Here is a 23,984-nt window from a genome sequence, read left to right as displayed (position 1 = left end):
ATACTTGCAGGTGAATGCCGTCTTCGGGATATCCTCGGAACGAATCTTCAGCTGATGATAACCCGAACGCAGATCAATCTTCGAGAATACACAAGCACCCTGAAGCTGATCAAAGAGATCCTCAATACGCGGCAATGGATGCTTGTTCTTATTGGTGACTGCATTCAGATCCCGATAATCGACGCACATTCTCTTCGCGCCATCCTTCTTTTCTACAAGCAATACAGGAAAAGCCCAAGGAGAGAAACTGCGACGGATATAACCCTTAGCTAGCAACTCGTCGACAGTCTTCTTAACCTCCTCATGCTCAACAGGTGCCATACGATAGGGCCGCTTAGCAATAGGGGCTGTGCCAGGCAAGAGATCAATAGAAAACTCAATGTCGCGATCAGGCGGCATACCTGGCAAATCGTCCGGAAAGACATCCGGGAATTTAGACACCACGCGAATACCATCCGTGGGTCTAGCCTCCATCTGATGAAGAAATCCAGAAGGCTCTGTAGCTCCAACAGTGACCTCCTGACCATCCGGTGCTGACAGAAGAACCGTCCTCTGAGCACAATCTATCCAGACTCCCCACTTAGCAAGAGTCTCCATCCCGAGGATCACATCAATGCCCTTGGTGTCTAGCACCATCAGATTTGCGCTGAAATCTACCCCCCTTATGGCCACACTGACTCTGGGACAGAAAACATGAGACCTCAACTGTCCTCCCGGTGAAGATACTAACATGCACCTCTTTAATGTGCTAGTATGAATACCATGATGCTCAACAAAAGACTGGGTGATGAAAGAATGTGTAGCACCAGTATCAAAAAGCACTGTAGCGGGATGGGTATTAACCATGAACGTACCAATAACCACGTTAGGAGCCTCGACCGCTGACTCGGCCGTCACGTGGTTCACCCTGCCCTGAGCTGGGGCCTTGGGCTGTGCTGCACGCCCCTGCTGTCCTGCCTGCGCCTTACGAGGGCAGACGTTGGCGTAGTGCCCCGGCTCGCCGCAGTGGAAGCACACTCGAGGAAATGCAGCAGCCTGCTGCCCAGGAGGAGGAGTGGGCGCTCCCTGCCTCTGAGCTGGTGGAGCCGGAGGCGCTGGAAGCCTCTGACCCTGTCCCGCCTGCTGCTGTTGCTGAGGACGAGGCGGAAACTGCTGCCGCTGCTGGTATTGCTGGTGCGGCCTCTGCTGCTGCTGCTGTGGATGCTGATAGCGGGGACGAGTGTTGCTGCCCGAAGAGGATGGAGCCATCTTCCTCTTCTTATCCTCAATCTCCCGGCGCTTACGCTCGGTGTTGAGGGCAGCATCAACCAGCTGGTTGAAGTTGTCGAAGCGGTGGTTCAGCAGCGCATACTGGATGTGATCATCCAGTCCCTCCTTGAAGTACTCCTGCTTATCGCTATCACGAGCGACGTCAGCAGGGGCATAGCGGGCCAGCTGAAGAAAACGGTCACGGTACTCCGTCACCGTCATAGATCCCTGAAATGACAACACAGATAACAAGGATAGAAATCGCTCAATGCGAGACTTATGAAAGAGATCAAGGACAGATCGAAGCTCAAAAGGAACTGCAGGGGATTCCATTCAACTTTACCTGCTTAAGGGCACGGAACTCCTTGTGCTTCATCTTCATGATGCCCTCGGGAATGTGGTGGTTCCTGAAGCGCTCACGGAACTGGTCCCACGTGAGAACATCTCGGTCCCGAGCCGGGTAGGACTCCCACCAGTCAAGAGCGGAGCCTCGCAGCTGCCCTGCTGCGTACAGAACCCGCTCTCGGTCGTCGCACTGAGCAACAACCAACTGGCGCTCCACCGAACGAAGCCAGTCGTCCGCCTGGAGTGGATCCGTGGCGTGAGAGAAGGTCGGAGGATGACCTCTCAGGAAATCCGCACGCCGATCACGGGGCTGAGGTGGCGGTGGAGGTGGGGGCTGAGCATGGATATGCTGAAGAGCCTGAACAGTATTGTTCAGGGTTGCCATCATCTGCATCTGGAGCTGGAAGAACTGCTCCGGGGTCAGTGGTGGCGGCATCGGCAACGGCTGACCAGTATCCTGGTTGTTCTGCTCCTGCTGGTCAGAACCGGAACCGGTGCGCCTGATGTTCACCATCTGATTGCAACAAATGAAGTTTTATGAGAATAAGATATGGTGCTGCTGCGGAAATGAAACTTCGATAGGATATAACAGAGAGAAAGGAATATAGGTTTTACCCCCGACGATCTAACTCAAATTTTATTATTTAGTTCAAGTTGGGTTAGGGTCGATTTGCATGAACAAATTTAACTACTAAACTATGCAATCAACCAAAGATCCAAATCATACATTTGCACAATAACAATCATTCAATGTTCACAACTTAGTCGAGTTTATCACCCCACTCGACTAACACACTCGTTCTAGCGTATATATATTTTTTTTATCGGGACAACCTAAGCTTATAGCTACAGGATTAGGCGACTCAGGCCAACGTCTACGGAAGACTCAAACTATTTCTCAGGAAAGACAGGAGCGGGATAGCAAATCAAGGGCTTAAGACTCAAGGAATAGAAGCAGAAAATGATGTTAGAAGATTTGCGGAAGCAAGGCAAGAGAAAAGAAGCCCTAAACTCGTCCAATTCTATCTAGGCTTCGTCCTACAGTCGACACGGCTCTGATACCAATCTGTCACACCCGATTTATAAGAACATAAATCGAGCAATCATATATGCGCCAGGATCAGTCACGCATATATACAACAGATTATCAAGATATCACAGCACATGTCACGAATAAAAGCGTATAAACTATAAAATGAGTATCTTTATTACAACTGAATCAAGAATCAGTTCAAGGAAATGCGGAAGCGTAAAATGAATACATGAAGAGCTGGGCGCCACAGAGACGTCGACTGGGAGACAAACGCCTAGAAGTCGTCGAAGCCGCTGACGTAGTCCTCCACGTTGCCGGGCACTGAGCAGCAGTCGAAGATATCCGAAATGGAACAGAAGAGTGGAGAGGCAAGTGTGAGTACAAACTAGTACTCAACAAGTATAACACAAACTATGAGGCTCTACGCTAGCTGACTCAACTGCATTAGCTTTTAATCTTGGCAAATTTTATTAAAACTATTTACTACAAGTGGATGAATTACCATAACCCAAATTGCATAAGAAATTAATCAGTATTAATTAAGAACTACTGAGAACCATCCAAACCAAACCACCCGGGGAATCTCCCTAATCAAAGGTTGATAACCCCACTAATCAGACGGAGGATCTGGGCCGCTCATGACTGTGAGCACAGCTGATATATCAGTTTTACACTCTCGAGAGGTTGCACAACTTTACCCACAAGTCGTGAGCTAAGCTAGTTGTTCATCACACTTCCTTAGGTGAGATGGCTAGCAAGCACACTACGAGACCGTTACAAAGGACCACGTTGGTAAGGTATAACCGCTAAGGATTCTGGATCAGCGACGATGGGGCCCACCTCCGGGGGTACAAGACACACAGCACAGACCAAGCCGGAGGAGCAGGGACCATTGAAGCTTACCACCCCTCTTGCCCACGCAGGTAAGTTACTCCCGAACCAAAATGACCTAGTTAGTAAGTCAAGACCGTCCCATTCCAGTCTTGTGGTTGCGCGGTTGTCCCAGGTTGTCGCTCTATGAACCGGTCCTTATGGAGAGTGGCCAACCAAGCACTAAGCACCGTGCTGGCCCCCTAAACCATGTTTCTACAAAAACATATTTTTAAGGACGCACAAACCACTCAAGCACACAGCACAGAGGGTCGGCTCCAGAATTAGGTTGCATAAGACCATTAATCAAATTAATTAAAAAGGACCAAGTGTGTTATAGCGCAGCAACCTAGCACAACTAACCAAAATGCAACCCAAGGTATAATATACGGGATAAAAGTGGCTAGGAAATCCTTATAGGCATACCGTATTAAAATGCAGTATGAAATTGTATTTAAAAGTGATAGGATGTTCATGTTATACTTGCCTTCCTCGTACTCTCCCGGCTGCTGCTCGAACTGCTCGGAAGATGGCTGCTCCTGGTACTGCTCCGGTGGCTCGACGTCTACTCACGATCGTAACAGCAATACATGGGCCACACATGCACACACATGCAAATAATAGCAAAATATAAGAAACAGTACATCAATACAATGGAACAGCACATAAAACTGGCCTAGAACTATTCTACGCATTACAACAATCGCGTGGATATAAAGAACACCTAAAACGGAGCTAAAACGCAAAAACTACGCTTAAAACGAGATCCAGGGACCTATTTGCGAGAAAAACAGAACTAGAGATGGACGGCGGGTTAATTCCCCAAAAGGGCAGGGGCTCTTTAACAAAACTGCCACGGCTGAGGGGGGTACGCGACTTCTAATCTGGGCGGTTGGATCTAAATCGAACGGTTTAGACGCACTCCGGTTCAGACGGTCCGATCTGAACAGCGCGGTTCGGACTGGTCCGATCCGACGGAATGCGGCCGGCGGCGGGGGGGGGGGGGGTCGCCGGAGATGATTCACGATGAGGTCAAGCCCAGGAGACTCAGCACGACACGGGGAACCAAGCTGGGCACTTGCAGAGGTGGATTCGAGCTAGGTTAGGGTGGAACGTCGGCGAAGGTGGCTCGGGACGGCGGACAACGCCGGCGAGCGGTGTTCCGGCACTCCGGGTAGCTAAAGGCTACGACATCTAGTGCAAAAGGACCAGGGAGAGGGGGCAAAGCTCACCGAGGGGCTGTGGAGGCCGGAGATGCGACGGAGGGAGGAAGACGACGACGACCGGCGGCGGTAGGGCTCGGGCTCTCGCGGAGGGAGACGATGCCGGGGTGCTCCAGGCTCCAGGACCCCACGGATCAACGCATGGTGCTCCTGCGAAGCCGGTGGAGGGGTCAGCGGGACCGGGGTGGCACCGGCGGCGAGCTATTGCCACGGCGACGAACTTACCCGAGATGGCGCTCGAGCTAAATTCCGGCGTGCCCGTGGGTGGAGGTCGAGGGCAGAAGCTTCGGGAAGCTTCCTGGCGGCGAGGCGGAGATGCCGTGGGCCTTGGCCGGGGCTGGGGCACGACGGAGCAACGGATCCTCGGTGGAGCAGGGCGCCGAGCGGCGGGGCAGCGGGCGGCGGCGCTGGGATGACTAGGGTTAGGGTTCTGGGTACTAGGGCGCAGGGGCTGCTCTTTGTAGGGCGGCGGAGCCACACTGGCGTGCGGGCCCGGGGAGAGAGGGTCGCCGGCGATCTCGCGGGGCCGTTGCGCACCGGGGAAGTAGGAGGGGAGGGGGAAGAAGACGGGGGCTGCCAGGTGGGGTCGAGCTGGGGAAGTGACTGAGAAAGAAGGAATGACTGAGAATGGAAGGAATGACTGAGAATAGACGGAATGACTGAGAATGGAAGGAATGACTGAGAATAGAGAGGCTGCGGGAGTGACTGAGAAAAGAGAGAATGACTGACTCACTTTCCTGTTTCCACTCAAATCTATTGGAATTCAGTTCGAATTTGAATTCAACTTCTATGCACTCAACCAAATAAAACTTATGCACCAGCATGAATGCACAAACATGTTGACCTTATAATAAATTTTATTTTCCCGTATTATAAATTACTTTTAAATGCAAGATAAATTAGAAAAACCTTGGAAATTTTATTTGAGCCAAAATAAATTCCTTAAAATTTGGGAAAATTACATTAGGATGTTACACTCTGGCAGGTACTCCCTAGGCTCATCGCTATCGTACTCTGAGGGTAAATCTGGATCTCCTCTCAGCCGAGCCTCCAGAATTGCCTTCTTCCTGATGGTCTTCATCAGCTTTTTCTTGACCTCCTGGATCTCTGCTCCAGCTGCATCCAGATCCGTGCTGAGAGCGGCAACCAACTTTTGTGTTGTGTCCATGAGCAGGCTTCCTTCCCCAAGGGGTGGGGTAGGAATCCGCGCAGAGGTGGACCTTCAGCAGAGTCCAAGTGAAGTATCTGCTTCTCGTAGTGGGGCTTAGGTGGCGGTGGGCTTGCGGCCGCGGCTGACTCTGGGTCATCATCTGAGCCATCGTCACCACCATCGGGTGCAGCTGAGTCATCGCCACCATCCTCATCCTCGTCTCTGCCTGCGGCACATGGATTGGCACCGTCTCCTCCTGCGGGATCCCCATTGTTGCCGCTTGTGACCTCAGGGTGGTCCTTAGGCAGCTCCATGGGCTCCTCCTCGGTGTCAGTGTCCACCGAGCCTCCTTCAGGACGGCCGTGGTTGTCATCATCGTCGTCCTCGAGTATCACGTACTTGGGCACCGTCTCCTCGGACTCCTCCAGATCGGACACTTCCTGCAGATGATGGATCAGATGCGGCGGTCCACGGGTGCTCTTGTAGGTGGTCTGCTTATTTCTGACCATCTGTAGCAAAAGTAAGGGCAGCGCAAGATAGAGGATATTAAGAAAAAATGCTATAGGTGACCTTAAAGCAAGATTGCATTTTTAAAAATATCAACACACTTGAGAGACAAGCATGAAGTCAAGGGGTAAATAATAGTATTTTACTCAAGAAATAAGCAGTTTTCAAAAGCGAGCAAGCAGAAGCTAGGCTACTAAGCAAGATAAGACTTAAAATTCGATCATTACTGACTAGACTAACGTCCTACAGTTATCACTGCTCTGATACCACTTCTGTCACACCCGGTTTAGAAAAGGTAACCAGATGCATCCATATGTGCTCCAGGATCAAGTTCAGCACATACAGTAGACGTCACAAGTGAATACCCGAAACAATGCATTAACGAAATAGAGTATAATAGTACTTTATTACATGATCAACAGTCTTAATCTTAATCGAATAAATAATCATCGATAAATAGCAGCGGACTTCAACTTCATAGGCAGATGACTGGGAGACATACACCTAGTATTCTTCGAAAGCTTCGAGAAACACCAGACAATTATCTTGGTCTGAGCAGCATTATTTTTAATAAAGCAAGTGCGAGTACACTTATGGTTGGCGCTCAGCAAGTGGAGTAAATTATATGACATGCAAGGCTATGATCAATGAAAAATCTGACATGGTTTGACTGCGATAAGCATTTCTAGTTGGTCAAGTTTTAATTAAGCAAGCATTAGCTACGTGTAAATATATACCAACCCATAAACAAAATATCTGAGGTAAATAATCCACAACATAAGTAAATAAATAAATAAGGAACATTGATTTAGATCATCTTTAAGTTTAATTATCATGTGAGTGTCCAAGCCGCTCTTAACCATGAGCACGGCTGATATATCAGTTTTCACTCTACAGATGTTGTACACTTTACTCACAATTCGTGTTTCCCTTCATGCCCGGGTTTGCAAGGCCCTTAAACACTTCCAAGGTGAGTGGCAGGGATTCGCTATGAGGCCTTTACAAAGATTCCCTAACTTATAAAAATCCGCTAAGGTTTCAAGTCAAAGCGGCCATAACTCTCCCTAATGAGGCAGACGTCTTACCCAGGACCATATCTCACCCCCAAGAGGACCGAACTATACTCCGACGATGCAACCCCTTTTGCCCTTTCGGTAAGATTATCATAAGCTAGAGTTTCTAATTAATTAGCCAATACCAGAGCCATGTAGTATTGTGGTTGCACTGTTTTCCTGGGTGGTTCTCCATATTCCAATTAATGCAATGATCTTAATTATCACCAATAAAGTATTCCATAACATGCATAAACCGGTGTAACATGATTTTCAAGTTATCCAACTGAAATCTAAGTGAAAGCAACTAGCATAGCTACAACATAAATATAATATAAATACCCAGGTTTAATCAAGAAAGTTCAATTGAAACTAAGCACATTCTTAATTGGGATTCCATCATATTCTAGACATATGCATGCATATAAGGTAAATGTGTATTTATAATGTTATTGGGACTGGAGTATGATCAAGAACCACTTGCCTTCATTAACGAACTGCTGCTTCTTAGGAACATCTTCAAAGCTTGGCTCTTGCGGACCCTCGAACTGCGTATCGTCTATCGTAGCACACAAATACGTACAAGGAAACAAATACAATAATAAGAAATAGTACACCAATCAATATAAACAGAACAAAATAATATAATAAAGCTACTGCATATATTGTAAGGATCGCATGAGCGCAAGAATTGATGAAAATAGAGTTAAAACGGAGAAATTACGGCTAAAACATGATTCCAGGGCCTTATTTGTAGAAGATTTGAAACTAAAAGGGCTCTGATAGAAGAAACCGAGGGCTAGATCATAACTAAACCTTAGACCTAGGGGTTAGATTTTAAAACAGAAGAGTTAAGGATGGCAGGTTCTATTTTAGAAAAAGACAGGGGCCGAAATAGTAGAAAAAGGACCTATTCGCGATTACTTTTGAACTAACATGGACTGCGGGTTGATTTCCAGAAAACTTAAGGGCTAAACCACAAAACCACCTCGGGTTGACCGGTATTAGATCTGTTTGACTCGGCCTAAGATTGTTCTGGACCGTCGGATCTAGATCTAATGGCGGGGAAGCGGGCTGGCAGCGTGGGCGACGGCGCGGGGCGCTGGCGGCGAGGCTAACGTGGCTGGAGCTCACCGGAGAAACGCATCTACGCGATTTCGGCCTCGGGTTTGGCCCAGGAGATAGTGCGCAAGAAGGGGAACTCAATTAGGGGGTCGAGAAGGGGCACCAGGGGCCGTAGGCGGCGGCCGGTGGCGAGAGGCGGCGTGGAGCGGCGGTGAGCAAATTGGCGCAAGGGGAAAGCGGGGAGAGAGAGATTAACTGGCCGGAGAGGGTCCTTACCCCATGGCGAAGCTTCTAGTGCTCACAGACGATGGCGGGGAGCGGCGGAGCGACAGCGCGGTGGGTGGCCGAGGCACAGCGGCGGAGCGAGCTTCTCGGGCGGCTAGGGTTTAGGCTATGGCAGCTGCGGCTTGAGGGGAAAAACCCTAGGGCACGGGCGGTACTTATAGGGCGGCTGCGGATCCCTAGGCATGCGGGCCCAGGACGCCGTGTGGTTGTGACATTCAGGTAATTATTGTTGTCACACCCTAAATTTTATTGTGATGTTATGTGCAAAATATGGTAAAAGTGTGTTTAAAAATTTAAATACTAAGGGAAAAGGGTTATTTATATAATTATATTTTAATAGAGGTCCTTTAGTGTTAAATGGGTAAGCATGGAGGGTAGAGTTTAAATGTATGAGGATTGTTTTGCAAAAGTCAAAAACTTGTGTTTAAATCGTAAATGTAGGTGAAACTACACATGGGATGTAATGTAGTGCAATTTTTAAATAGGATTTATGTAAAGTTTAGAAACTTTGCTAAGTTTTATGTTAACTCCAAATCCTTAGCTCTTCTGTGGATGAGCCTTAAAGCAAAGTTGTACATTTTGAAAAACCATACATTTTTACTTTTGGGTCCATCTTCATTTGAGCCCTGGTTTGAAAGTTACTCGAGCATTACAGTAGGGTCCCTGCATTTCTATGATATTGCACCTAGGTCCTCCATCGTCTTCCTCGAGTCCTCAATCCCCTCTGCTCTCTGCCGCGCGCGTGATCTCTGCCGCCGGCCGCCTCCTGAGCCCCTGCAGGTCTGCGCCGCCCTTATCTTGCTCCACGCGTCGCCCCACCCCTCCTTCCATCGCCCGCATTGCCCCCGCTGGCCGTTCCCCGCTCAGCCATGTCGGGCCGCCCGTGCCGAGTGGCTGCCACGCACCCAAAGGGCAAGCCGGCGCTGCCCGCCGACCTGAGCCCGGCCCCGTGACCGCTCTCTCTCCCCCTCTCTTCTGCGAAGCCGTGCACTCCTATAAAGCTTGACCCGAACCCCGTTTCCTCGCTTGTTTCCTCTTCTTCCTCCTCGCGACCACCGAGCCCACTGCCGCACTCCTCGCCGGATTCCTCTGCGACCGCTCCACCCCTCCCAAATTCCAGCTGCCCACCGCCTCCTCACCTCCTCCGCTAGCCCCCCCGACCTGATCTGGTCCAGCTCCCGGCCCTCCTTCACCGGAATTGCTCCGACACCATGCCGCCCCTCACCGGAGGCACCCGAGGACGACCTCACCGTCGACGACCCACTTCCACTCCTTCCTCAGCCAAATTAAGTACGGGAATCGCTTCCTTACTTCTCCCCGGTGCTTTTGTGTGCTTTGGTTGCCCTGTTCGCCGGCCCCTTGCCGGGAACGCCAGCACGCCGTCGCGGCCGCCGCCCCTCCTCGCCACCAGCCGTGCTCCGCCTCTGCCCATCGAGCACAACCCCCTCCAACCAGCTCCCCACGTCCCGTAGGTCGTGCCAAGCCAGTCCCTCCCCACCGGTGACCTCGCCGCCGGTGGGAACATGCCGGAGCAGACCGGCCAGCCGCCGTCGGGGGCTGGCAGGGGTACATGTGCGAATAGATTTCTTGTTCTAGGGACCCAGGCGCATAAAGACTAAGGACCCCCCCTAATGGTTTTGTTATTTTATGTGGGCAGGCTGCTAACTTGTAAAATTCATAGCAAATTGTAGAAAAATCCAAAAATTACCAAACTAGTTTTGTTAGAAACTAGAAATCCAAATCTACAACATTTATTAATGAAGTTTGGTTTGAAACTAAATACTTTTGAGTCTATTTTAAACTTAAGGTTAAAAGGTATATTGTGCATAACTTCTACATACTAGCTTATTTTCTTGTGATCTTTGGTATAAAACATCTTTAGATCATGTGTAAGCTAATATAAAAAGTTCATGCACATTACTATTTTGTAGTTTGAATTCTTTTGAACTTGTGCAAATCAAATTTAAATGAATTTAAATTTGATTAGGCTTGTTTCTAAGGCTTATTTGTTTAGATCTTTTTATCATAATTTAACATGTTAATAATTAGTTCATAATTAGATTTTCAAGATTTTATAATTCTATTTACCTAAGATTTGAATTTAAACTTGAAGTTTGAATTCAAATTCAAATGTTTTAGTTTCTATTTTCAGTAAATCCAGTACTATAACCATAACTTAAATGTAAATGGTAATTTAAGACTAAACCCCCTTGTTTCATGAGTTCATGTGTGTTAACTATTGGATTGCAACTTTATCGTGAAATAAAATCTTTAACTCAAGCACCACCTCACTTAAATCATTGCATACCATGTAGAATCGACGACGCTCGACGACGGAGACTACGAGCTAGTCTTGGAACAAGATCAAGGGTTTTCTGAAGACCCGACAAACGTCGCCGGAAATCTAACTGAAGCCCTGAACCAAAGTTCAGATGTCTTTGACACTCTTGCCCCCAACCCCACTCAAGAAGGCAAGCCCCGATGCATATCCCAGTATTTCAGTTTATTATAATTTCATTATTATATTATATATCTTGCATTACGTCTAGGAGTTGAAATGAAACCCTAGTTGCATAAATCCTAGGAATCCAATGTATGGTACCCGAGTCCTTTTCGCTTAGACGCTCTGCTAAATAGGACCGGTAAAAGTTGAGTGATTTCCTGTCACTCGTGCGATATAGGAGTTGAATGTTTACCATTCTGCAGTCACTATAAGGTTCATGGACGAGGTGATGTGCAGTAACATGACCTGGAAGTTTACCCCGTCTGTATTGATAAATATGGATAAGGTCGAAGTGTGTGGTAGTGGTGGCTAAGCGTTTGAAAGTACTAGCCACATGCCGCGAAATATGGTAAAGCGGTAAGCCTAGTACCTCAATGGCCCAGCAAATGGACATGTCTCCACCACTCGACTTTTATTTTATGTTTACACACACCGACGAGTGGGAGTATGTTCTGCATGGTAGACCGGAGTACGATCATGTAGTCGCGCTACAGACGTATGTCCCGCACAATTGGTGTGCGTACGGTCCTGCAGTCGCTTGTGGTGGCTCTGATCCATAACCCGGAAAATGAGGGAAACGGTTGCTTTGGAACGATCTTTGGATATTCCAAGCATGTGAGTTAGGTTTACCTTGCAAGGGTGAAATTCAATTCAGAATCGTCCGTTTCTCGCGGAGATTGAGACTGCTTATTCCTTCTGCCATATAGAGTAAGAAGTGCAATTATTAATGGAATTATCTTGATGAAAGTTAAGCTCAACCTTGCTTGCTTAGTGTAGGTGCTTACCTAGAATGGATAATCAACTAGAATCTGGAAAGCTAAAATTTGAAAGTAGATCATACTCTTTGTTGCTTTTCAGCTGAAAATAAACCCAGAACCTTTACAATGCCTTCATAAGTCTAGTTACCTGGCTAAGTATACCACAAAGCGGGTAAGTCTTACTGAGTATTAATATACTCAGTCTTGCTAGTAAATTTTTCAGGTATGACCCTCGAGAACCCCACGGACAACCCTGCATGGCCAACTTCCGTTCCTTTTGGCTGGTCCGTGGAGTGGGATCCATCCCCGGCTGGCAGTGACCCTCCTGAGTGACACCAAACTTGGGGCTGAGCACGGTGTCAACCTTCGTGATGTGTGTAGTCGCGTGTTTATGTTTCCTTCCGCTGTAAACCTGAGCAAGCTTTTAGCTTGTTACTTTTAACAATGTTTGTATAAATTTACTTAAAGTTTGAAATGGTATGTAATAATGTTCTATATGTTGTAAATTATAAATTGGTGAGCTGTTGCGTTGTAAACTCGCCTTCGTGCGAGGTAAACCTACTTCGATCCTGTTGAACCGTGGTTGTATCGAGCGGAGACCCGACAGACCAATGGATTGTTCCGTTTGGAGTGTGTTAAGTTAATATTAGCTACTTAGCGATAACTAGCGCACTTGAGCTGAAATAATTCAGCCGGTTCTGCCACAGCGGTGGAGACCGAGCCGGACTTGGGTGCGAGCCCGAGTCGGGGCGGAGGAGGAAGACAAGCCTGACAGGTGGGCCCCGCCTGTCAGCGCGAGAGAGAGAACGAGAGAGGGAGCATGCGGGCGGTTTTGGGCCAGGGCGAGCGGCTGGCCTAGGAGAGAGAGGGAGAGGTGGGCCGCGCGAGGGACTGGGCCGCGCAGGAGAAAGAGAGAAGAAGGAGGGTCGGGCCAGCTAGGATGGTTGGGCTGCGCGGGGAGGAGAAAAAGAGAAAGGAAAATGAAAAGGGGAGGTGGGCCGGCCCAAGAGAGAAAGAGAGGGAGAGAGAAAAAGGAATGCAATTCAAATGCTTTTGAATTTAAATTTAAAATTTAAATTCAAATAGAAAACAAACAATAAAACAGTGCAATGTGGCATGAAATGCATAAATCCTATATTTCCTTATATTTCTTTTTATAGATAAATAAAATACTATTAATTCACGGTAAATGCTCTAAAATTAAAAGAATTTGAATTAAACCTTATGAATCCTAAATAAAACCTAACAAAGTTTGTTTAAACTCCTAGTTTGAAAATGAGGGTGTTACAGAAAGGGATAGGGATACAATATTGGATCATGATCACGTGGGTTATGGATTAGGAAATGAAGAATTTATCCTATTCCCATGCTTGGATGTTAGAGATTGGGTATGGGAAATGATAGAACAAATGCCTGAAGTGCCCTTTTCTTATATGTATCAGTTCTTTTGGTACGAGGGCAGTTTTGTAATTTTAGATATTATACTCCAAGCTTCTCACCATAAGTCCATACCCCACCCCTCCACCTGGGATATGAATGGTGAGATGAGTCCATTATATCCCTATCCTAGAGTCCCTCTTTTTCCCAAACCCACAATCCAAACATTAGAAAAGATTTATCCAAACCATCATATCCCTATCCCACCCCTCATTTCCCTGTATCCAAACACCATCTTAGTGTACCGAAAGAAGAAAATATGGGTGCAAACGATGCAGTACCTAACTTAATTAATTGTCTTGGACATAGAGTAAGATAACGTTTGGTTCAGCTAACACTGTGGTGACGGTAATGGAATCAGCTGCCACTGTGATCTGTTACAATATAATAATTATCAGCTTTTGTTTGGTGGCTGTGTGTAACATTTTTCATTCCCTTAACAGCATTTTTGGCTGGGAACTACTGAAACGCATGCTGATAATTAAGAAGGGCAGCAGGCTTTGGACTAGCCTTCCAGAACAAACACATATATGACAAAGGCATCCATCGATCAAAACTTTTCATGGATGAATTAAAAACCTATAGTATACGTAAGAAGATAGAAAAATAAAATTAAATACAAAAATGTTCATTACTAGACTTCCAGAAATTCATATGACACGTCTTGGAACAATTCTCCATGATACAAAAATGCTCCGTGAACAATTCCAGAAGTTGATCTCATGATGACTTCACCAAATGCTCTGAGATGCTTAAGTGAAAAATCTGATGGCGACTCCTCACTTCTTCCTTTGAGCCTCGTCTAACAAAGAACAGGATGAACATTGACTTATCAAATTCTTGAGTGCATAATTGACAGCAACAGACTCAATTCCTTTGAGCTCACTTCATCCTTTGTGCCTCATCTAATGAAAAGGGTGGAAAAACATGAGTTCAAAAATTTTATACTACCGCCTCATCTAATGAACCAGCAGCCTCATACTACAAACATGAAGGTGGAAGTAAACATCACAAATGGCAAGTTCCATACTATAGCAACCAAACAGAAAGTTTTGTCAATGAACCAGCAGCAACAACATGTGAAAGGCAGAGTACAAAGCAAATATTTATCATACATGGATCAATCACTTATTTATAGAAGATAAGTACAACTACTAAAGCACTTAGTCAGCTATAAAATGAGGAAACAATAACTTACCAGCAAGCATATTCTGAATGAATTCTCTCCTAAGATTCTCCGGCAGTGCAAACAACATGGTCATTTGATTTGGGATCTTCATGAATACGGTTGCAGCTTTAAGAAGTTCGTTGCCAGTAAATCCAAGCCTAGTCAACTCAGCTATAGACTTCTCCTGCAACATCTGCATTGGATCATTTTGCGTTGCCTCCGCTTGGACCTTGGCTTCCCGCTCCCATGCTTCTGCCATCTTTCGAAAGTGTTGCGAAACTTTGTTCAGATCACCATGGAGTCCGCCAACCATATCCAAAAATGGATCACTTGACAGACTTGGCTCATTCCCTTTACTGTTGTCTTTAGCCTTCTTCCTTCTCTTCGAGCTTGAGGAAGTTGAATCCATTGAGTTCCTACTATCCAAAGACTGCTGCGGTGTATCCATAGACATATGATCTTCTTCCACTTCATTAAGACTATCTCCTAGAGCAATTTCTTTATCCATGTTCGAAACAGCCTCACCAATCCCCTCTGCTCCTTCTCTAGTAGTTATGTCCTTAGAATATATAGCAGCTAAGGTTTCATAATAAGGAAATGAGATGCCATACAAGCCTCTTGCATCAGGGTTATCATACAAGAGGGAAAGAATATGATTAATGATGAGTAAACAAGGAGAAAGCATATTTGCAGCATTGAGTCTAGAAAATTATGAGCATATAAAATGTCCAAGAACATGCATAGAAATCAATCCATGTATGTGTGCTACTCTCACATTGCACCATTTTTCTATTCTCATCCCAATCAAACCCACTTTTGGCTAGCATGACCTCAATGGCACCATACTTGTTCTAAAATGTCTCACTCTAAACTCAATGTGCGGAATAGCAGTAAGACCAGAATTTGGTAGCTTTGAAGCAAACATGTTTTCCAGAACAGAACAGTAACCATTCTTAAAGCCCCCCTCACTTTTCCACCTTGGATCTAAAGATACCTCATACAATGCTTTTATCAACTCATCATCTTCATAATAGGTCCAGATCCTTTTATTTTTCCTCATGCAGAAGTTGAGCTTCCAGATGGATTCATACCTATAAGAAGTGTTTATCATAATTAGCTTGGAAGTTATTCTTATTTAAAAAATACATGGAAAATCACAAGCAACATGTCAAAAATAATAAACAACCACCTAGAAAAGGCACAAACCTTAATTAGGTCTAGAAGCTCTATGGCTATTATACATTCCTTGAGCAAGATTATTGCGAAAATTTGTCCATTCATTAGATGTTGAGATAGACGTGAAAAATTCCGGTTCACCGTTTTCTTCTTCCATAACATCATATGAGGCCTCCATAGCTGATTCCTCACTTTCAAGTGTGTCTCTTGGCATCTTTTGCAGAATTAAGTTATGCAACAGAGCACATGCCATTATAATTCGACACTGACTCTTGACTGGGAAATACGATGCAGATTTCAAAATTGCCCAACGACCGTTGAGTCTTTCAAAAGCCCTCTCAATAATATTCCTAGCTCTAGCATGGCACAAGTTAAAATACTCCTCTGCACCACGTGGTGGATTTTGCCCATTGAAACCTCCTATATGGTATCTTTGTCCTCGGTATGGCGCTAAAAAACCATTTACATTGGTGTAACTAGCATCAACAAATAATAGCAACCTTGAGGGACAAGATAACCAATACCAAAAAAATAATAGTTCAAATAGAAAATAATTGTGCGTACATAATTTTTTTCAAAGTGAAGGGACAAAACTCGCCTTGAGGGACACGTAAACCATCTGGTTTCGAGATGGCATCTCGAAGCACACGTGCGTCCTGTGCAGAACCCTCCCAACCAGGTAACACATAGATAAATTGCATGTCAGGTGCACAGAAACCTAACACATTTGTCACAATATCTCCCTTTCTTGACCTATACCTCCCCTTCAGCTTAGTTGGGACAGTCACCTTTACATGTGTGCCATCCAATGCGCCCAAGCAATTCGATGACATAATCCAAACAGCGGATTAAATTAGTAATGCACGCCTATTAGTATAGTCTATATGACACTTTTCTGTTGACAAGTTGAGTACCTTGAAATGCTTCCGTCTAAAGTCTGTGCAATCTGCAGGTATAGGTTCTGGTTTCTTAAGTAGCAATTGGTGAAGTTTCAGAATAGGTAGGAGGCATGAATTGAAGTTTCTACTCACTGTCTCACCACTCCGCAAGAAAAAACCTCCGATTGTTCTATTTTTCACATGATGAGCCAGAGTGTGTAAAAAGGCTGCTACTATCTCTTCCAACGGATTATTTCTTGTACCCCTCAACCCAGCAACATCTCTAAGCATCTCACATAATATATGAAATTAAAGTTCTCCTATCCATGCGAAAGTCATTTATGCACGTAACATCACTCTCACATATAAGACCGTACATACGTTGACGTCTAAGTTCTTTAACTTTTATCCTCCTTTCTATTTTCCAACACTTCCACTTATCTGACAGTACTAATAATGCCAAGATATAGTAATATATTAGCATGATGAAAGACACCATATTTCTAAGGGCCGAATTTCTTTGCAGCATTCGTGTAGTTATTGGAAGACAAGCCATAGCACAATTCAAAGATAGTACTGTGCAAAAATTAGATCAAACTGAAAACAGATAGTACTGTGCAAAATTATTTCAAACAGATAACATTAAAGGCAAACTGACTGGATGTGCTAAAAGCTGGGAAAATAGATAGTACTGTGCAAAATTATTTCAAATAGATAACAGATATAACTGTCTGGCATGGAAGGCAAACTGACTGCCCACAATGTATTAAATTACGAAACTTTTGTTCAGTGAGATACTCTGAAAGAACAAGATGTGCTAAAAGCTAGGGAAATAGGTAGTCAGCAGCTAACCGATTTCTGGAAACAGATACTAGTATACTACGACACACCACTTTATAATCAACGAGAGAATGACCAGTGGGTTAAAAAAACAAACACAATAACAGATAGATGTTACTTGAGACTCAAATCATCCAACCCAGATACAAGATATTGGTTGAAATGTAGAGCATGTGTGGTAGAGCTCCAACTGATTCTGATTCTTTATGAGAGATGATTCTCTGAGAGAAGTGATTCACTAGCTGAAAGTGATTCTTATGATTCTCTGATACTAGTTTTATAAAAAACAGATCTAGCGTGAGAATTGAAGAATTTAATCAGGAGAAACTACTTTTTCCAGCTCCCAGCTTATTAGTTCATTTTAGAGAATCAATCCACACAATTAGTATAGAATTATCTATCTTAGAAAAACTATTTGGCAGAGCTTCTTCTAAATTCAGAATTCAGACTAGACGTTGCTTTGGGAGCTCTGCCAAACAGAACCGTACAGTATAGAGAGGGCATGCGTGATCCACATGTGAGTAACGTGCAGGATATTGGACAGAAATATTTGGACAAGATCTACTCAAGTTAGTAACATGATAACCCTCCTAATGCAAATGGGCTAGCAATAAGTAAACCCACACATCAATACATCTTACAAATTTCAGGGGAACAAAAGGGAAAAGACGTTCGTAGTTGATACACATGTAACTGCTCCCATTAAATTCCTGCAACTCATAATCGCATCAATATCATCCTACTGTTATTCAGACCTGCTAAGGATGGACGATGGCATTGTACACTAGTACATAAAGGCTCACTAGTACCGGTTGGGAAACCTCTATTGTCCCGATTTCTCAATCCGAACCGCCAATCTAGGACTAAAGGCCCGGGCTATTAGTCCCGGGTCTGGCAACCGGGACTAAAGAAGCCTTTTAGTCCCGGTTGGTGTCCCGGTTGGTGTTACCAACCGGGATTAAAGGTTTTTTATTATTTTTTCTGTGTTCCTTTCCATTCATTTCTTTTTTGTTTCAGTTATATTTTCATATTCGAAATTATGCAGTATTTTATAGTATTACTATATGTTCCTACACGCTCGCTTGTTCGAGCTGAGTATGAAATCAACTGATATATATAGACACACACACATATACATAGCAAGTAGGATTCACCATTAAAGTGCAACAAAATAAAACATACATAGATATATCCATACAAAGTGCAATAAAGTTTTATATGACGTCTATGCTATATTTACTACTTCTATCAAGAATGTGTCCATCATAGTGGAATTCACCATCTGGTTTGACGACTTGCTTATAAATAAATCCTGCCATGGCTTCTTGAACTGTCAAAACTCTTTTTTGTGGAAGGAGCTGATCCAGCATCCTATGGATCTATAAAAAAGTGAAAAATACTAATTATGATAATTTTTAAAATTAGTTGAAATATTGCAAAATGTTGTTTATTACTTATTTCCGCTTACCAAGAAGTATGTCTTAGAACCTACAAGAGTGTGAATATTCTCGCAAACATAGTATGCACATAAATTATTGGCCTATGCCCGCCTCAAACACTTTAAGACAAAAGAAGTCATCAGGTATCCATATGAATATATAATAAAATAAATGAAACGTGCAAAGTAGCATCCAGTACGTACCGGAAAGTCTATCTTCAATCTAAGTTCGCCTGTGAAATTACGTGGTTCTTTTTCACTTAACTTTTCCCAAACCCTGCGCATGACCGAGAACGAATAAATATATTTATCGCTAAGCGCATGTAAGGAATTCTCACAATTAGTAATTACCTTTTCAACAAGTCGGTAATGTCTAGGTAAAGTTTTGGCTTTTTCTTCAATGAGTCCATAACAATCTCTAAGCGCATGCCAGGAATTATGTTAATTAGTATCCAGTGTTTTTTGCAAGATTATATAGAGCCACTTTTTGTTAGGGTTAGAAAAATTCAATTATACAAAAGTAAAAGGGTTACACGGCAGAAAACACCAGTGAAAGTTGTAAGAAAACACTATATTCTGCTTGTAATGCTAAATGGATAAGAACTTGTATAAGTTATGAAATGTTTCTTGAGGGTTGTCCTTTAGAGTAACGCAATTCACAACCATTAGGTCGACGAAGCCCAAGTGAAAGTAGTCATTCTTCTTGCAAGTTCAAATCTCCATTCTACATGATACAAAAGAAAAATGAAATATATAGATTGAGGACATGTATTAAGATTCGCTAATTATGTAAATAAAAATTGAAGAACACCACTTACAGAAGTTAGGTGCTAACAAAACTGATGTCGAGGGCGTCTTGATGGTATAGTTGGTATAATTCTTTGAAATACAACCACATCGCATCTTCACCATAAAAGTAATCTTCATCTTTAATCCATACACCCAGCATGCAATCGTTATGGCTAGACGCGAGCATGTAGTAATTGTGTAGCCTGCGCATTTGCGTTGGAAGCACAAGCATGACTTCCGGGGGAACAAGGTTCTTGCAAAACACATATTTCCATCTAGCAACTTCGAGGTGTGTTTCAATTTCATCACGCCCTGCAACCTGAGCTACCGAGAGATGAGAGTGTGGCTGAACCGCCCGAATTAATCCGGCTTAAGTGCGCTAACCATCACCCATAGAGGAAATCTGGGCTAACATGCACTTAAAATGGAGTAAAACGACAATCTGTCGGGTAACATCCCGATGCAATCACTGGAATTTCGATCGAAACAATGCATACATATAACCCACATGAAGGTGAGCCCAAAGATTACAACAATCTATAGTTTCTCATATCACAGAGTTCAACATGAATTATTATTACAAACCAAGTTCGAATTCATTCATAAACAAGTATTTTTAGAGTTTAATAGTGCAGCGAAAATAAGCGAAAGTTCTAACAATGATACAAGATATCATGATGAAGCTCGTACATGACATCATTCAGCGTTATCATCGTTGGCCGGGGACGTATCCCATTCCACCGACCAACCAGGAGGAAGTGTACACGGCCAAGTCAAACTAGCAACCATGTCCTTAAAGGTCTCACCTGAAAACAAAGCCATAAGCAAGGCTGAGTATACTAATAATCAGCAAGGCTTACCCAACTACTGGTATATACTTAGCCGAATCCTAGACATGCAAGGCTGTCACACCTGATTTACAAGGACATAAACCAAGCAACCATATATGCGCCAGGATCAAGTCACGCATATATACAACAGAATTATCAAGATATCACAACACATATCATGAAATAAAAGCATATAAATTGTAAATGAATTCTTTATTACAACCGAATCAAGAATCGGTTCAAGGAGTGCGGAAGCGTAAAATGAATACATGAAGAACAGGGTACCACAGGGACGTCGGATGGGAGACAAACGCCTAGAAATCATCAAGTCCACTGATGTAGTCCTCCACATCGCCTGGTACTGAGCAGCAGTCGAAAATATCCCAAAGAGAACAGAAGAGTAGAGAAGGCAAGTGTGAGTACACAACTTGTACTCAACAAGTATAACACAAACTATGAGGCTCTACGGTTAGCTGAATCAACTGCGTTAGCTTTTAATCTGGGCAAATTTTATTAAAGCTATTTACTACAAGTGGATGAATTATCATAACCCAAGTTACTGAATAATTGATTAAAATTACTCATGGGTCTACTGAAATCCAAGCCAAACCACCAAAGATAAACCCCACTAATCAGACGGAGGATCTGGACCGCTCATGACCGTGAGCACGGCTAGTATACTAGTTTTACAGTCTCGAGAGGTTGCACATCTTTACCCACAAGTGGTGAGCTACGCTAGTCGTTCATCACACTTCCTTAGGTGAGATGACTAGTAAGCACACTACGAGGCCGTTACAAAGAACACATTGGTAAGGTGTTACCGCTAAGGATTCTGGATCAGCAACTATGGAGCAAGCCTCGAGGGGGTACAAGCACATAGAACAGACCAAGCCTCATAGCGCGAGGGCCATAGACGCTTACCACCCCTCTTGCCCCACAGGTAAGTTACTCCCAAACCAAAATGACCTAATTAGTAAGCCAAGACCATCCCATTCCAGTCTTGTGGTTGCGCGGTTGTCCCAGGTTGTCGCTCTATGAACCGGTCCTTATGGAGAGTGGCCAACCAAGCACTAAGCACCGTGCTGGCCCCCTAAACCAATTTTCTATAAAAACATATTTTAACGAGACATGGGCCGCTCAAGCACACAGCACAGAGGGCCCCTCTCAGAATTAAGTTGCATATACCATTAATCAAATTTAATTAAAAAGGACCATAATGTGTGAGAGCACAACACCTAGCACAACTAACCAAAATGCAACCCAAGGTATTTATATATAAAGGATAAAAGTGGCTAGGAAATCCTTATAGGCATACAGTATTAAAATGCAGTATGAAATTGTATTTAAAAGTGATAGGATGTTCATGTTATACTTGCCTTCCTCAAAGTTCTCCTGCTGCTGCTCAAAGGGCTCTGAAGCTGGCTCCTGGACTCCTCCGGTGGCTCAACGTCTACTCACGATCGCAACGCCAAAACATGGTCCAGCACATACACATACATGCAAACCAAAGCAAAAGCTAAGAAACAATACAACATTACATATAAACAATGCACAAAACTAGGCTACAACTATTCTACGCATTACAACGATCACGTGAGCATGAAAACCACCTAAAACGGAGCTAGGACGCTAAAACTAGAGCTAAAACTAGATCCAAGGGCTTTTCTATGAGAAAACTGAAGGTTCTAGGGGGTTCTGCGCAAAAACTAGGGACTTATACATAATTAAAGGTTAGATCTAAGGTCTAACATGCAAAAACACAGGGGCTGGATGGTGGGTTCTATATCTAAGAAGCTCAGGGTCTAAAACATAAAAGAAAGGGTCTAAACACAATTAGTTTTGAACTAGCGTGGAATGCGGGTTGATTTCTAAGAACTCCAGGGACTCTTTAGCAGAAGTGCGAGCGCTAACTGGTATCTTCGGTCGGAGGCCGTTGGATCTGGATTAGACGGTCCGATCTCCTATCGGGGGCACGGGGCGGCGGTGGATCGGACGGTCCGGTCCCAATCTGGGATCGTTCCAATCTGGGATCCTTTCCACGGCATCGCGGCTCGGGGTTCGCCGGACTTCACCGTAAACGGTGCTTCGGGGGTCAAATCGAGCGGGGCTTGGGTCTGTCGTGATCAGCGTGACACGTGTGATCCACCTGGGGCACTTTCTGGCCTTGGTAGGGCTCGGGGTTGCATGCGCGATGGTGGAGGCGGGTCTGCGCGGCGGTGCTCGCCGGCGTGCGGTGTTCCGGCTGCAGGAACGGCCTACGGTCTACAACATCTAGCACAAAAGGGACAGGAGAGGGCGCTGGTGCTCACCGAGGGCTCAGATTGGCCGGAGAAGCAGCGCAGGGGGGTCGACATCGATGGCGGGCGGTGGAGATGAGGCGGCGCTCATGGAGAGGACTGCTGCAGGGGTTCTCCGAGCTCCTGGGCTCCACGGGTCTACCCGTGGTGTTCCTACGGAGGTGATACTGGGGTCAGGAAGGTCGGGGAACCAGCGATGATGAGGAATCGAGGTGGCGGAGCAACTCACCGGTGGCGGTCCTCGGGGCGCGGGGTGGTTTAAAGGGGGAAGCCGGGGATCTCGGGGGGGGGGGGGGGGGCGTGCTAGGGGAAGGCCGGCGAGAATCGCGGCTGGGCGTTGCGCGGCCGGTGATGCGGGGAAGAAGAAAGGAAGGAGGAGATGGGGGCACCGACAGGTGGGGCCGAGCAGTCAGAGGAAGAGAGAGGGAGAGCGCGGGCTGGGAGAGGAGCTGGGCCTGCACGAGCTGGGCCGAGCGCGGGGGGGGGGGGGGGGGGAAGAAAGAGAGAAGCGGGCCCCGGGAAAAGAAAAGAGAGGCCGGGCTGTTGCTGGGCCAGCTGGGCTGGTTTAGGGTTTTTCCTATTTTTCTGGTTTCCTTTCCCCTTTCTCTTTCAAACCAACTCAAATCTATTTGAATTCAAATCAACTTTGAATTCAAACTCCTATGCACGCAACCAAATAAAATTTATGCACCAGCATGAATGCGCAACCATGTTGAACTAAAAGGAAATTTTAATCCTCTGTGAAATAAATTATAATTATATGCAAGCTAAACAAAGAAAAACTTTAGAAACTGTATTAAAGCCAATTAAACTCATTATAAAATATGAAATTTTACATTAGGGTGTTACAAACCTACCCCCCTTACAGGAATCTCGTCCTGAGATTCAGATAGGCTAGCTAGCAAAGAGATCAGGGTATGTCTTCTTCAACTCATCTTCTCGCTCCCAAGTAGCCTCATCCTCGGTGTGATGACTCCACTGAACACGGCACATCTTGATCCTCTTATTCCTAGTAACTCTCTCAGACGTCTCTAGAATCTTCACTGGATGCTCGGTGTAGGTCAGATTCTCCTGTACATGACGTCTCTAGAA

At 45.0% G+C, this 23,984-nt stretch overlaps 1 pseudogene; it reads right to left on the bottom strand.

The window, feature by feature from the left end:
• Window positions 1-14,639: 14,639 nt before the first annotated feature.
• LOC112880915 lies at window positions 14,640-15,704 on the bottom strand (annotated as a pseudogene).
• Between the last annotated feature and the right edge of the window lie 8,280 nt (window positions 15,705-23,984).

This window comes from Panicum hallii, chromosome 2 (genome assembly GCF_002211085.1).
Source record: "Panicum hallii strain FIL2 chromosome 2, PHallii_v3.1, whole genome shotgun sequence".
Classification (NCBI taxonomy): Eukaryota; Viridiplantae; Streptophyta; class Magnoliopsida; order Poales; family Poaceae; genus Panicum; species Panicum hallii.
The sequence above is the reverse complement of the archived record's forward strand: the minus strand, read 5'-3'. Positions and strand labels throughout refer to the sequence as shown.